At 37.8% G+C, this 15,789-nt stretch overlaps 1 protein-coding gene and 1 long non-coding RNA gene across 3 annotated transcripts in view; one reads left to right on the top strand and one right to left on the bottom strand.

Annotated features, from left to right (window-relative positions):
* GET1 (guided entry of tail-anchored proteins factor 1) overlaps positions 1-15,789 on the top strand; it is a 655,129-nt gene that overhangs the window by 127,650 nt on the left and 511,690 nt on the right. The window lies entirely within an intron of this gene.
* The window catches only part of LOC126950702 (uncharacterized), a 30,697-nt gene that overhangs the window by 13,438 nt on the left and 1,470 nt on the right, over positions 1-15,789 (bottom strand). The window contains exon 2 of the long non-coding RNA XR_007724262.1: positions 14,910-14,974. This is a non-coding gene — a long non-coding RNA (uncharacterized LOC126950702). The remainder of the gene's footprint in view (positions 1-14,909; positions 14,975-15,789) is intronic.

Genomic DNA, 15,789 nt, shown 5'->3' with positions numbered 1-15,789 from the left:
ACTTGCTTGATTTGTCTGTGAGGTAAAACTGTGCTGTGGGCTGGCTACTGGGTTCCCCCTAACCTTACATACATCTTACTGTGAGCTTATATCTTTGGTTTTGAGCCTCTGGATTCTGGGGTCTGGACAGGTGGCTATGGCGAGGCCTGGGGACATGTGGGTCTACAGTGCCTAAGCCACCAGCTGCAGGGCAGAGCCAAGCCCAATATGGCCCCATCTTCCCTGGCCCAGCTATACCTCCTGGCCATGCTCGGTGGGGTTGGATCCTCTAGACATTGTCTTCAAAAGTCTATCCTCTGTCCTGGGCTCTACATCTGATATGTAACTCTAGGACCAAGATGGGCCCTGCCCTTCATAGCCTTCCTACATACCCAGGATGGCTGTGGGAGGGACACTGGGTTGGGGGGGATGGTATCTGTTTCCAATATCTCAAAGGCCTTGGTAGGATAAACTCCTTGCCAACACAGGATTAGCCTCGTGTTGCCTTTTAAAAAATAGACCAGACATAGTGGCTCACACCTGTAATCTCAAGACTTTGAGAGGCCAAGGCAGGAGGATCCCTTGAGCCCAGGAGTTCAAAATCAGCCTGGACAACATGGTGAGACACCATGTCTACAGAAAATTTAAAAATTAGCTGAGTGAGTAAAAAGAAAAATATTAGCTGAATGTGATGGTGTGCACCTACAGTCCCAGCTACTTGGGAAGCTGAGGTGGAAAGATCACTTCGCCTTTGGAATCAAGGCTGCAGTAAGCCATGATCATGCCACTGCACTGCAGTCTGGGTGGCAGAGTGAGACCCTGTCTTAAAAAAATGAAATAAAATAAATAATAAATTAAAATTAAAAATCACTTAAATGGCTAGCTTTATTTTCTATGAGTGATTCAAATATAATTGTTAAGAATGAATAAATTAGGTAAATGTAAATGGAATAAACAAGAATAAAGTTGTCATCATTTCAAACACCTTTTTAGTAAGTTAAAAAGTTTTTAGAAAACTTTGAGACCATACCATTCATTGGACTGGTTAAAATTCCAGAACTCTAATGAAAAAAAAAAATGGACTTATAAAATTGCTAACCTAACGTCAAGCAGAACAAGAATTACATAGAGCTGAAATGATAAAGGACTGAAATAATTTTTTATGATTCTTTTGTTTGAAACATTGCTTATCCTTTTCAAGTTTTGTTTTCCAGAGTTAAGAAAACATTTTTCTCCTAAGTTTTCTATAGCTTTACAGCAAAAGCTATAGACAAAGTATATTTCTGTGAAAAAAAGTTGAAATATTTACCTTTCTCTCTACCTGATGCCTTCGGAATTCAGAAATTCTTCATGAATATTCTTACTTTATGGCAATACAATTATCTCATAAGTTCAATAAGAACTCATTCTCTTTTATAACAGGACACCACTGGAAACACTGGTTATTTTACCAAGGCCCTGACTGAAATGCAATATTTTTAGGTATGATCAGATTGCTTTGAGGGGCTGAGGTTGACTTTTGTGGAGTCAATAAAGTGTCCCTTGGAGAGACTAGCCTTGTACCTTGTCTACATGGTTCCCTTGCAAGCTTCCTGATTTTGTGGTGAGTAATAAATGTCACCTTATGATAGGCCCATGAACCTCAAGGTATTTGAGGGGCCTTGAGGAAAGAGGTATTCACCCATTTATACAGGTATTACAGACACAGTGGACTTCTTAACATAGCTAGGAAGCCAAGGGGCTTTTCTAGAAGTCTGATCTGAGATTCTTTATGAAAATATCCCAACAAAGCCAACTTAGAACAAGCCTATATGCTCATTCATCATTCTTACTAAACTTCTGTAAATAATCAAGTCAGACTAAACTTAAACAAAACAAAACTAAAACAAAAAAAAAATTATGATTATCTTTGGTCGAAATGGGAGGATTGGAGAGAAAAAAATTATGTCACAGAAAAAAACCTCACATATGCCTGTTATTAGATTCTAGTCCTGTCCATTTGTTTCTGAGCTTTGTATGTGGACTGAATCACACATTTTTATTTTCCTCCAATATCTGGCTGAGACACTCAGACTAACGTTTCCAATATTTCTTCCACCCTTCTGACTTGGAATTATTAGAAACTAAAACTGCTTTTTTCCTGAGGCTGAAACTAGTCAACTTGGCTTTGAAGAAATATTATTGCAACAGCTTATATTTGGACAAACTTTCTACATGCAAAATGAAGACTACAAAAATCTGTCAGATTGCCACTAATCTTCTCAACTGACTGCCCTCCAGACTCTAAAGAAACTAGTTTATAAATTATTTCACCCGTTAACATTTGTTTTTTGTTTCTGTTTCCATAAAAGCCCTCGTATTAAAGCTCTATTTGCCTACATCATATATAGTGGCCTAGCTTTGAGAACCTATCTACAATGCCATCTTTTAAAATGAAACACATTTGTTTGATTGGACTGGCCAATTTCCAGAAATAGGAGACTAGTTTAATTGGATTTTTTACAGTGCTTAGATTTGTTCTTTTTTTATGTATTCATTCTCATCATAATCTATGTTCTTTTCTCCCTTTACAGATCCTTTGCCACTGAATTACTAACCCGATTTCTCTTTCCATAGTTACCAATCCTACTTTAATATGTGAAACCTTTTGAAAATAAATTTTCAAATAGGAGACTAAAAAATCAGTATTTCACCCCCAAAATATTGCTGATCTAAAGAAGCAGCTCAAGGTCTAAGTCCTTCCCCCATCTCTCAGTCCTCTGTCCTTCCCAAAGCATAGGATAAAGCTGTTCTCTAAAATTCCCTTATCCCATCTGGAAACTGGACCTACCAAAGACGAACACAATTGCCTGCCTTGAAATTTTATTAACCAGAGAAGATTAAAACTCATAGCACAGAGGAAGAATCCCAGACCATTTCTTCTCTCTGGCCCATTCAATTTCCAAAGAAAATTACTTACTAACAATTGTTGGAGCATTAGGCCCATTTATTTCCCCCTAAAAATCATTCATTATCCCTCAGATTGCCACATTTCCATCATTTTCCCTTCCCCTATAAAGAAGGGGCTATAAGTATCTGTACCCCATTGGGTTATTGGGTAATGATTCTCCTGCAATTCTCCTGTGCTATGCACATTAAAATAAAGTTTGTATGCCTTTTTCTCCTACTAATCTGCCTTTTGTCAGTTGATTTTCAGTGAACTTTCAGTGAACCTATAATTTTTTCTTCTGTAGTATTGAATTTACTCATATTACTTCCACCAATTTTTTAATTTCATCTATTGTATTTTTCATCACTTGAAGTTGCATTCGATTCTTTTAAATTTATCCAATTCTGTCCTCACTATGTTTTTATTTTCTTTTAAGTACCTAAATGTATTTATAATATGTGTTGTAGGGTCCTTGTCTGCTAATTCCATAATCTCTGTGTATTAGTCCATTCTCACACTGCTATGAGGATATACCCAAGACTGGGCAATTTATAAAGGAAAGAGACTTAATTGACTCACAGTTCAGCATGGCTGGGGAAGCCTCAGGAAAATTACAATCATAGCAGAAGGGAAAGCAAACATATCCTTCTTCACATGACGGCAGGGAGAAGAAGAATGAGAGCCAAGTAAAGGGGGTAGCCCCTTACAAAACCATCAGATCTCATGAGAATTTACTATCATGAAAACAGGATGGGGGAAACCACTCCCATGATTCAATTATCTCCACCTGGTCCCTCCCACAACACATGGGGATTATGTGAACTACAATTCAAGATGAGATTTGGGTAGGAAACCAAACCATATCACTCTGTCCTTTCTGATTTGCTTCTAATGGTTAATATTTCTCCTAGTTATCTTACTCATATTTTCTTTTTGCTTCTTGTAGTTTTTAGAAGGATACTATAAATGGTATGTTTGGGGGGTTAAATTTTACCATTTCCCTTTCTAGAGTGGTGGGCTTTGTTTTGAAAAGTAGCTAAGTCATTCAAAGATTAAACTGATCCTTTGGAGGCCTGGTTTTTTATTTTAAAGCTTTTCTAGGGTAGATCTAGAATAATGTTGCTCCATCAATAATTTGGTCCTATTAGTACTGTGTGACTGCCCTGGGGTACTCAGTGACCACTCCAGGGTGTTGCTGAGGACTCTCCACTCTAACAAACCAGACCATAAACATCTGCCTTCCTTGTGTGATGGGCATTCAGTCAGCTCACAGCTCGCTGGTCATACTTTGCCCATCTTTGTTGACATTCACCCTATACAGGAACAGGCTAAAACTCAGCAAACACTCATGAAGATCCTCTGCAAATTTCTGCAGCGGTTTTTCTGGGTAGTTCCCTCCACTTTGGAAATCATCTTTAGAATGTCTTACAGCTTCAGCCTCCTTGAACTCTGATTTCTATCCTTTCAACTCTGAGGCCACTGGGCCCGGACCACAGTCTGAAAAATGCCTCCAGGTAGAAAGGTGTTTATCTGTTGTTAGGGATCACAGTACTGTGCTGTCTATTGTTCAAAGTCTGAATACAGTTGTCTAATCTATTTTGTCCTGTTTTGAAGCTTTTTATAGTAAAAGAAGTTCAGGCCTTGCTATTTCCTCATGGCCTGAGGTGAAATGCTCCTTATTTTGTTCACTTCCTTTGTTAGCATAATTATTTCTCCGTTATCATTTGTTTATATTTGTGTTTTCTCCCTTTTTTTTTCTTAAATAGGTTTGTCTGCTTTGTTTTTTTAATGAACTAAATTTGAATGTATTACATCTACGGTTTTTTAAGTTTCTAACTCATTAATTGTTGCTTTTATCTATTATCTCTTTTCTTCTGATTTTTTTTTTTTTGAGTTTGTTTCCTAAAATCTGTTGAGTTTGAAACTCTTATATTTTCTGTTTTTAATTTTTTTTTTACTTTTTGCTGAGGCTAGGACTATACTTCATATAATGGGTGTACCATGAATAAATCTGTGTCAAGTGAACAATGCTCTTGGTGACATTCAAACAGGAATCTCATGCATTGCTTTTTTAAATAACAGCTTTATTGAGGTTTAATTCACCTTTTTAAAGTTTATAATTCAGTGGTTTTTAATTTACTCACAGAGTTATACAACCTCACCACTCTCTCATTTTAGAACATTTTTGTCACCCCAAAAGGAAAAACCACACCCATCAGCAGTCTTTCCACATCTCACCCTCAGTTCTGGGCAACCACTAATCTGTTTTATGTCCCAGTGGACTTGCCTTTTATGGACATGCAATAGGAATGGGATTATACAATTTGTGATATTTTGTGACTGGTTCCTTTCACGTAATGTACTGTTTTCAAGATTCATCCATGTTCAGTACGTATCAGTACTGCCTTCCTTTTTATGGTGAATGATGTACAATATTTGCTTATCTTCTATCAGTTGATGCATATTTGGGCTTTTTGACTCTTTGGCTATTATGAATAATGCTGCTTTGAACATTTGTGTAGATGTTTTTGCATCGACATATGTTTTCAATGCTCATGGGGCCGAATTGCTGGGTCATATGGTAACTGTAACTTCTTGACGAACTACCAAACTTGTTTCCAAAACAACTGCATAATTTAAATTCCCACCAACAATGAATGAGGGGTCCAGTTTCTCCACGTTTGTCAACACTTATTATTGTCTTTTTTTTTTTTTTTTTTTTTTTTTTGGTTAAACTAAACTTTTTTTAGTTTAGTTTTTAGTTCAGGATGTTTAACCATCCTAGTGGTATGACATGTATCACATTGAGGTTTTGATTTGCATTTCTCAAAAGACCAATGGTGTGTATCTTTCCAATGTGCTATTGACTATTTGTATATCTTACATTTTCAATTCTTACATCTAGACCTCTGTAAGAGGCCTATGATCCATTTTGAATTAACTTTTGTGTATGCTATGAGGTAAGGCCCCAACTTCATTCTTTTGTATGTAGATATCTAATTGTTCCAGCACCATTTGTTGAAAAGCCATGCAGCATTTTTGTCAAAGAAAAAAATCTCTTATAAATGGCTATAATTTTATGAAATCATAGGACATTGCCTCTAGAATTCTGCTTAGAAGTAATTTATTTCAAATGTCCTCAAACAGGTCAACTAATTTACTGAGAGCATCGATTCTGCCCCCAGCTCATGTGCTCAGGATCTATACCAACCTAGAAACTGTGCAGCTGGTCCTCTACTGTGTTGATGATCAGAATTCCCTTCTCCTTTTTCTCCTATATATTTTTATTTCCACCTTGATACTAAAACTCTCAGAAAACTAGTAGATGTGCAGGGATCAGGGGAGTGATGTGGTGTGAACGGTTTAGGGAGAAATTGTTAGTAACACATTTCATTTGAGAAAATACATTTCTGTTAGGGAAGATGAAGGCAAGAGGAGCACTAGATAGGAAGCAAGAAGGGATTGTGATTTTTTAAATATTATTCTTTGGCACAGAGTTCTAGGAAATCAGAGGTGTGACAGGAGACCCACTCCTGTATAGCAAAGCTACCATGGATGAAGGCCTTCTAGACCTGGGATTGTAGGAGTTCTATCCATCACTAAACTTCTTTAGTGCAGCAGATTTTTCACTGACTTCACTGCCATTCCTGCTTGCTTCTAGTGAGGCTTCTGATATAACAATGCTAGAAAACTAAGAATCCCACTTACCAGAGCCAGGATTTTGTATGTAGATGAGACTCTTCCAAGCAGATGTCCACACATGAGACTAGGAGGGTTTGAGCAATGGGAGGCAGTGGCCAGGCTCAGGGACACTGGAGGTCTTTGCAAGCAATAGACATGTTGGTTCTCCTGGGGCAGTTCTGGAAGAGTTTCCAGAGTCTGGTTCCTAGAAACTTAGGTACAGAGCAGTATGTGGTGGCAACTGTGGTATTTCCACTAGAAGAGCTCCATGTAAGATGGGGCATTTCTCTTGATTGCCATTGTTTCTAAGTGTGTGGCAATCAAATCTTATTCCCTGGGTCCTGGTGAAGTTCTGTAAGATTCATCATATCATCTGATAAATCATTTTCTTCTGAGTAACTAAGGTGCATTCTGTTGTCTGCCACTATGAGCCATAACCAGTGACCTCCTTAACAAAGACAGGGAAGTTAACACATTCTTACGTAGGCCATCATCAAGGCTTGATAAATGTTTCTTCTAAGAGTAACTCTAAAAGGAAAACATTGATATGTGCCAATGGGAATAAAATATTTTTTAAAAACTGAAAGAAAAACAACTCCAACAACTCAGAAGGGGGTGGAGAGACTTTTGAAGATGATTTACTGCATAAACCAGAAATAAATTATTTTGGAAACTCAAAATGATTCACTAGAGACACCAGAAGTAAATTATTTTGGAAACAGTGTGCCATCACTAATAGAATACACAAAGACAGCAACTCCATGAAACAAGATCAGAAGCCAAAACCAAAGAACAGGCTGCAAAGGAAGGGGAAAGAAGAAGAGCATTAAAGACAGAAAGATGGCAGGTCGTGTACTCCACAAGGAGCACGTTTTGCACTAACACCACAAGAGTCTGGCTCAGTGAATGGGGATTGATGGTAGTTTAAATGTCTGAGAGTTTTGAGGAGGGATTAAAACATGTGAAAAATGGATAGGAGCTCACTCCACAGGTCTGATGTGAGGGATGCTGGCCCAGGAAGTTCTGTGCATGGTGGCACCCCTGTGACGTCCATGGGAGGCCATGCCTGATCTCCAATTCCACAGAGATCCTGAAGAGACTGAAAGGGAAGAGCAGCCACTGCTGAAAAGTTGTGTCCAGGGAGGAATTTCAAGGAGAATGGACTACTCCAGTTCCTGAGTTGACTGCTCTCCAAGCTGAGGCCACAGACTGGGCTATAGGTGCAGGTGGCTTCTGGGCCCATTCAGCTGATCCTTACTTAAGTCTGGGGGGCTCAGTCTCCCACTGAGGGCTGATCTGTAGCCCTCACTGCCCAGCCACTGAGGGGTCTTAACTGTTTTTCCACAGGTTTTTACACAGAAAACAGAAAAAAGGTGAATGGAAAATTAATACCAGTTTTTTAAAAAGTAAGAGGAGCCAAGACAACCAGATGAGAAGATAAACAAGGCTGTTGAGATAAGAAAGGATTCTAAGGAAACAACAATTGCAATCAGATAAATATGTTTTAGAGGAGGCTGGGAGTATAGTGTCAAATTTGATGTAGTACAATATTTGGCTCTTTAAAAAAGTATAATAAACTCTAAGCAAATATAATTAAGAAAACAGAAAAAATGAACAAATAAAAAAATGAGAAAGACAAAATGATAAGCTTCTGATAAACATAAGCAGGAAAAATGGGCCAATAAATGAGAAATAAGAAACGTCAAGGGAAAAAAGAGTTGGTGGGAGAAATGTATAATAACAGAAATGGAGGTGACATAGCAACTGATTGTAATGTATGTACTCAAACTGTATAAAAGCAAAAGATCATTGGAGAAACATGAACATTGAATGAATATTTGATGACATCAAGAAATTATTGTTAACGTTTTAGGTAGGCAGTGATATTTTCACTATTTTTAGAGTCCATATATTTTAGAGCTACAGGATGAAATATTTAAAGATGAAATTATCATGGCAGAATTTGTTCAAAATAATGGGAGAGGGGGTGGCAGTGAATGACAAAATGAATGGGGATATAAGTAGTATGAAGTTTTCTTGAACTGACTAATGTTGAAGCTAGAAGATGGGACAATAGTTCATTGTACTATCTTCTCTAATTTTATATAATAAAAAGTGTTTAAAATTAAACTGAGCTGAGAACAAAAGGGATAGGAGATTATGATATTCTACCTTGCAAAATATAATTTAAAATCCTAAAATTAAGGACACTTTTCTGGGCATGTTACCAAAATTGACATAAGAGAAAAATTTAAATGTGAATATATTACTAGCCACAAAAGCAATTTAAAATACAATTAACATATCTCAAAAGTTTCTTTCACAAATTTAAGGAATTAGGTTTATCAACTCTTCTAGAACACAGAAAAAGATGGAAAGCTACACAATCGATTTCATGAAGCTAAATTAATCTTGATTTCTGTACCTAACAAAGATAATGCAATAAAGAAAAGAAAATCGTGAGCCAGTCTCACTTAGGAGTAATTTTAAAATCCTAAATAAAGTAACCGCAAAATAAATAGTATACTAAAGGAATTTTCTAGCATGATCAAGGAAAGTGTACCTTATCTTGGGAATGCAAAAGCGTTCAATACTAGAAAATCCAACGTTATAATACTTTATGTCAGCGGTCCCCGCATTTATCAGTGATTTAAAGGGCATTAAATAACACCTCAAACACTTTCTCACATTGTTAAAAATCCTTAGGGAAAATGAGAGCTCAAGGATACTTCTTTCACATCATAATTATGTAAACAAGTGGCCAGCATATGAAACATTAAAAGTATTCCTGTTAAAACCAGAAACAAAGCAGGTGTGTCTACTATTTCACATTGCTCAAGAAGATCAGAGTCATGTAATAAGACTGGAAGTAGAAATATGAACCACAACTAAGAGAAAGGAGGTGATTAAAAGTTCATTATAAACTAACGATATGACTGGATAACCTAAACACCCAAGGGAATCAATTCTAAGCACTTTGAATTTTTAAAAAACACAGTAAAGGGACCAGATTTAAAAATGATAATAAATGTACAACAGTCCATTGCTTCTCCATATACCAACATGAAGCAAACAAAAATATACTCTCATTGGTGAAAAAGATTTCATTCTTACTCAGAACATGAAGAAAAAAACTATTGAGACACAATACAAACATAATCGACAAACAGAACAAAATGAAATGCTACACAGCCGGTAAAAATCTGTGAGTGAAAATCACTCTGGAAAAAAATAAATACATAAACAAAGCCCAGTAGCCATGAATATATTCACTATGATTCTTTTCTTTGACTACAAGTTAAATATAATGTCAGAAAATAAAAACAAAAATAATGGCAAGTAAACCTATGAGATTTTAATAGTAGTTTTGTGAGATCAATTTTTAGATCAACCTTGTTTTCTGTATGTATTCATGCTATATTATCTACAACAAGCAAGTATACTTTTGAGATCAGATCAGAAAAGAATTTTAATTTGTTGAGTTGACTTGAGATAAAAATTAACCAATACATTCACTGGCGACATATGATTTTCAAGATTTCTGAATCACCGTGGGGATGAGAGCTTTTCTAAAACCTGGGGTTAGCACACAGGAGCCATAGGTCTGAGGCAAAGTTCAAATGGATGAGAATGGAAACGTTTCTCTGGCTTACCCAAGCTGGCCAGTCTGCCTAGAACTAATTTAAGAACATAAAGATGACATCATTGCAGGTGTTCTTTCAAAGTGGAGCATACATTTATAATGCTTCTGGCTGACAAAATTGGAAAGGAGACAAGGTTTAAAAAGCCTCAGATATTCTCTTTGTCGACGCTCACCATCTTTATCTTCAAATAAAAGTATTTATATTTCTTCTGTCTGCCCCTTGGGCTCTGGTTCTTGGTTAAGAAATGTCTCATAAATTTCAGAAGAGGAGGAAAACAGAAGGTGATGGTACAGAACGTTCTATTTTTAAGACTATAAATATTTTAACTTCTCTAAGAGACCACCTATCATGAAAACTTCAGATCTTCCTAAGTAAGTCTTATAAAAATTAACTATAAAGTTTATGACAGTTTCCAAAATCAAGTACTATATGCCAGATTGGCTTAAAGCATTTAGAAATGAACAGCCTGGATGTTTGCAAAAGGTCACATACTGGAAAAGAGTAATGTCCAATTCAAAAAGTGAAAACTAAGAGATGCTGCCAATCCAAAAATTGAATGCCCCAACTTTACTGAATTCTGTTAATAAAATCAACAGGTTGTTCCACTGTACAGGCAGGGCTACTACTTTATGCTGATAATCCAATAAGTGTTTATTAAGCACTTGCCATTTACAAAGCACTGTGGTAGACACTGTAGAGAGAACTGATAAAATATCTCAAGGAATTTAGAAGGTAACCAGGAAAAAGGACGAGTACAAAAATAAATAATAGAACTCTTACCAATTAACAAGAGCAATGAAATAACCTGATTTTAAACATGGGCAAAAGACTTGAACAGACATTTAACAGAAGAACATGTAGGAATGGTCAGTAAGCACATGACAGGTTGCTCAGCACCATTAGTCATCAGAGAAACGGAAATTAAAACTACAGCAAGATGCCATTTCACACCCACTAGAGTAGCTCAAATAAAAATGATTGACAACGCCAAATGTTGGCTAAGATGCAGAGAAACCAGAACTATCTTATGTTACTAGGGGAGAGTAATGGTACAACCATGTTGAAAATCTGTTTGGCAATTCTCTTAAAGCTACCCTATGGCCCAGCAATTCCATTTCTAGGTATGAATACTTACCCAAAAGAAATGAAAACCTATGTCTACAGAAAGCGTATGCAAGAATGTTTATAGCTGCTTTGTTTACAATAGCCTCCTTCCCCACAAAGACAAATGTCCATCAACAGGAGGATGGGTAAACAAACTGTGGTATAGTCATACAGTAGAATACTATTGAACAATCAAATAGAACAAGTTACTAATAGGTGCAACAACATGGGCACATCTCAAAAACTCCACTTTGAGAGACAGAAGTCACACACACAAAGAATACATGTTGGAAGAGTTCATTTGTTTGAAACTCTAGAACAGGCAAACCTGTTCTATGAGATTAAAGCTGTGGTGATAGAAGTCAAAAAGTGACTGCCTCCAAGATTGTGGGGGTGGATCAACAATTCACTGGAAAGGGACAGAAGAGGAAGTTCTAGGGTGGTGGATGTGTTCTGAATCTTGATTGGGATGATGGTTACACAGGTATACAATTGTCTAAACTTATCAAACTAAGCGCGTAAGATCTGTGCATTTTGTTATACTTAAGTTACACTTCATTTTTTAATACTCAGAAAAGGTAAAAATAGAAACAGTAGACATTTGACAGTTGTGAGTTTGCATTGCAAATACTACAAAAATCCTCAAATTTGTTAATATCACCATAGAACAGGACTTCACAATAAAATGTTCACTTTGGCAAGAAAGGGAGGAGGTTGGGATGATCGTGGGATGATGAAGCCACAGTGAGGCCAGGTGCTGGGTGAAAACAGGAACCCACCTCTGGGGCCCATTCCTTTAGTGCCTGAGACTCAAAGTTGGGCCTCAGAAAAATTGTAACTCATCACATATCATGAACCTCTACACTAGCTTACAAAGGCTCAAAAGGGGGGATTTTAAATCCAAAAAATGTAACTACTGTACAAGATAGAATATTAGAAACACTAGAAGGAAGTTACAGAGAATATTTTAAATGAGGTCTAAAATGATAGCCAAATCTCACCTCCTGGGTAGTAAAACCACATTGACTCGTATAGTCACCACTCCTCGTATGAGTCTGGTCCCGTCCAAAAGGGACGGAGTTTAAATTGGTTCTTTGATTTGAAACCAACACATGGAAAGCCCTACTGGGATATTTAGTAACTACATTAAGACACACCCCTTAAGAACCTTTAAACAAAACTCTACCATGTATCTGGTGTAGTTCTGCTCAGGATACCTTGTAGGAATATAAATGACAAAAATGTAAAATTGCCTTAGAAAAGGGTTTGCACATTGCTATGATCCAAATGTTGGTGTCTTCCCAAAATTCGTATGTTGGAACTTAATGCCTGATATAGTTTGGCTGTGTCCCTACCCAAATCTCATCTTGAATTATAGTTCCCATAATTCCCACATGTGGGAGGGACCCATTGGGAGATAACTGAATCATGAGGGCAGTTTCCCCAGACTGTTCTCGTGGTAGTGAAAAAGTCTCACAAGATAGGATGGTTTTATAAGGGGAAACCCCTTTTGCTTGGCTCTCATTCTCTCCTGCCTGCTGCCATGTAAGACATGCCTTTCGCCCTCCACCATGATTGTGAGGCCTCCCCAGCCACGTGGAACTGTGAGTCCATTAAACCTCTTTTTCCTTATAAATTACTCAGTCTCGGGTATATCTTTATCAGCAGGTGGAAATGGACTAATGCAATGCCCAGAGTGATAGTATTAAGAAGTGGGGCCTTTTGGAGGTGATTTGCTCTTGAAGGCTCTGCCCTCATGAATGGGATTAGTGCCCTTATAAAAGAGGCCTGAGGGGGCCTCCTTGCCCTTTTGCCATGTGAGGACACAGCAACAAGGCAGAGAACAAGCCCTTGCCAGACACAAATCTGCCTTGATCTTGGACTTCCCAACCTCCAGGACTGTAAGCAATAAATTTCTGTTGTTTATAAATTACCTAATCTAAGGTATTATGCTATAGCAGCCCAAATGGATGAAGACACACATATTAGGCAATAATTATTTCAGTTAATCCTGATGTGTTTACATTGGTCTTCAACATTTTCCCTGCCCTAATATTTGCAAGGAGCACAGTAAGTATCTGCCCATTAGCACAGGTGACTCCATAAGGCAGTGGTGTTAAAAGGAGGGGAATGGGCCGGGCACGGTGGCTCAAGCCTGTAATCCCAGCACTTTGGGAGGCCGAGGCGGGAGGATCACGAGGTCAGGAGATCGAGACTATCCTGGCTAACATGGTGAAACCCTGTCTCTACTAAAAATACAAAAAACTAGCCGGGCGTGGTGGCGGGCGCCTGTAGTCTCAGCTACTTGGGAGGCTGAGGCGGGAGAATGGCGTGAACCCAGGAGGCGGAGCTTGCAGTGAGCCGAGATCATGCCACTGCACTCCAGCCTGGGAGACACAGCGAGACTCCGTCTCAAAAAAAAAAAAAAAAAAAAAAAAAAAAAAAAAAAGGAGGGGAATGGTATAAAGATGTTCCCTGGTTGGTGGCAGGGGTAGGGGGTATGATATATAGTTTCCTTCCCCACATTACTAATTCAATAAGGAATTAAATTACTAATTCAATAAGGAATTAAATTAATCAATTTAAGATGAGAATCACTAATTCAATAAGGAATTAAATTAATCAAATACCAATATCCTTATTATGGCTTTTGTTTTTGCTTTTGGTTTTTTGCTCAGGTTCAAGGGAATCTTTGATTTTTCTCATTCTTCCCAAGATGTTATATGGTCTGTCCCCCACATTCCTCCTTTGCCCCAGCCTCCTACTTTCTCCCTCCCTTAAGACTCCAACTGCACTGGCCTCCTTGCTCTTTCTTGAACATGTCAGATGCTCCTGCCTTAACACCTTTGTAGTGACTGTTCCACTTACCTGAACCACCTTTCCCAGATACCCCAATGACTGATTCCTTTACCTCTTGCACACTTTCTCATAAAGATCATTCTCTTAGAAGGGCCAACCTTGACCATCCCTATTTAAAATTGCAATCTGTCCTCTCACAAGCAAGGCCTATGCCTTCCTTCCTTTCTCTGCCCTCCTTTCTTTCCAGTGCACTCATCACCTTTGACATACTGTGACTTTTTTAATCTTTTTGTGTTTATTGCCTTATTGTGTTATATGTATTATCTGTTATATTATTATCTTTTATTTTTAGTTTATTGCCTGCTCCTCCTGCTACAATGTAAGTGCTCTATGGCAGATGTCTTTACTCTTTTTATTAACTTCTCTTAAGCACGTACGACTTGACCTGTCACACAGCAGGCATTTCAACAAATGTCTATCAAGTGAACAAATGTATTATTTTCTATGCTTCTCTAGATAAATACAGCTGACCCTTGAACAATGCCGAGGTAAGGGGTGCTGACCCCATACACAATCAAAAATCCATATACGACTTTTGACTCTTTCAAACTTAACTACTAATAGCCTACAAGTAGTCTTACCAATAACATGAACAATCAATTGATATGTATTTTGTATGTCATCTATATTATACACTGTATTCTTACAATAAAGTAAACTAGAGGACAGAAAATACTATTAAGAAAATCATAAGGAAGAGAAAACGTACTTACTATTCAGTAAGTGGGAGTGGATCATCATAAAGGTCTTCATCCTTGTCATCTTCATGTTGAGTGGGCTGAGGAAGAGGAGGAGGAGAAGGAGTTAGACTTGCTGTCTCAAGAGTGGCAGAGGTGAAAAAAAATCTGCCCAGAAGTGGACCCACAGAGTTTAAACCTGTGTTGTTCAAGGGTCAACTGTATAACCATGATATTAGCATTGTGAACATTCTCTCTTCATCTCTTCCTGCCACCTACCCAACTCTCCACTCAAGGGAGATTTATAAGTAAGATTTTGAACACTGAAAATCAAATTAAGTGGTCTGGAAAAGCTACAATGGCAAACGGGGGAAACAATTTGGAAAGCAACCCTTAACCCTACATTTTCCTATCCTATGAAATCTGTGAATAGTTGTATCTACACAAGGCCAACGGCCCCAGCTCTATCCTCTAATCACCTTTTTCTTCTATTTCCCTAATGTAACACTTACCCAGCCAACAAGTAAGGAAATAGATTAGAAACCTTTTGAGTGACTCTTTAGTGAACATGGACTCTAATCAATCAGAAAAGTCACATGGGATTAGGTCATTGGCATTAGTTTTTCATGTATGGTAAATACATTGGTTCATCTCATTTGAAAGGAATAGGCACATTCATGTCATCTTAAGAACTGGGGTTTTATGATTTATTGAAGGAGCCATCTAGTAATAAGTTATATAGGGGTAGGACAGAACCTAATGTAGTACAGGCTCCATAGAGGACAGACTTGGGAGGTTGTTTAGGACTGAAGCTGACTCTGGGCTCCATGTTAGCTTGTTGCCCATTAACATCAGGAATTCTTGGATCTTCACTATGGCACTCCCATTGGCATGGATCCCCTACTGTCTGTTGATT

The sequence above is a fragment of the Macaca thibetana genome, chromosome 3 (genome assembly GCF_024542745.1).
Source record: "Macaca thibetana thibetana isolate TM-01 chromosome 3, ASM2454274v1, whole genome shotgun sequence".
NCBI lineage: Eukaryota > Metazoa > Chordata > Mammalia > Primates > Cercopithecidae > Macaca > Macaca thibetana.
The sequence above is the reverse complement of the archived record's forward strand: the minus strand, read 5'-3'. Positions and strand labels throughout refer to the sequence as shown.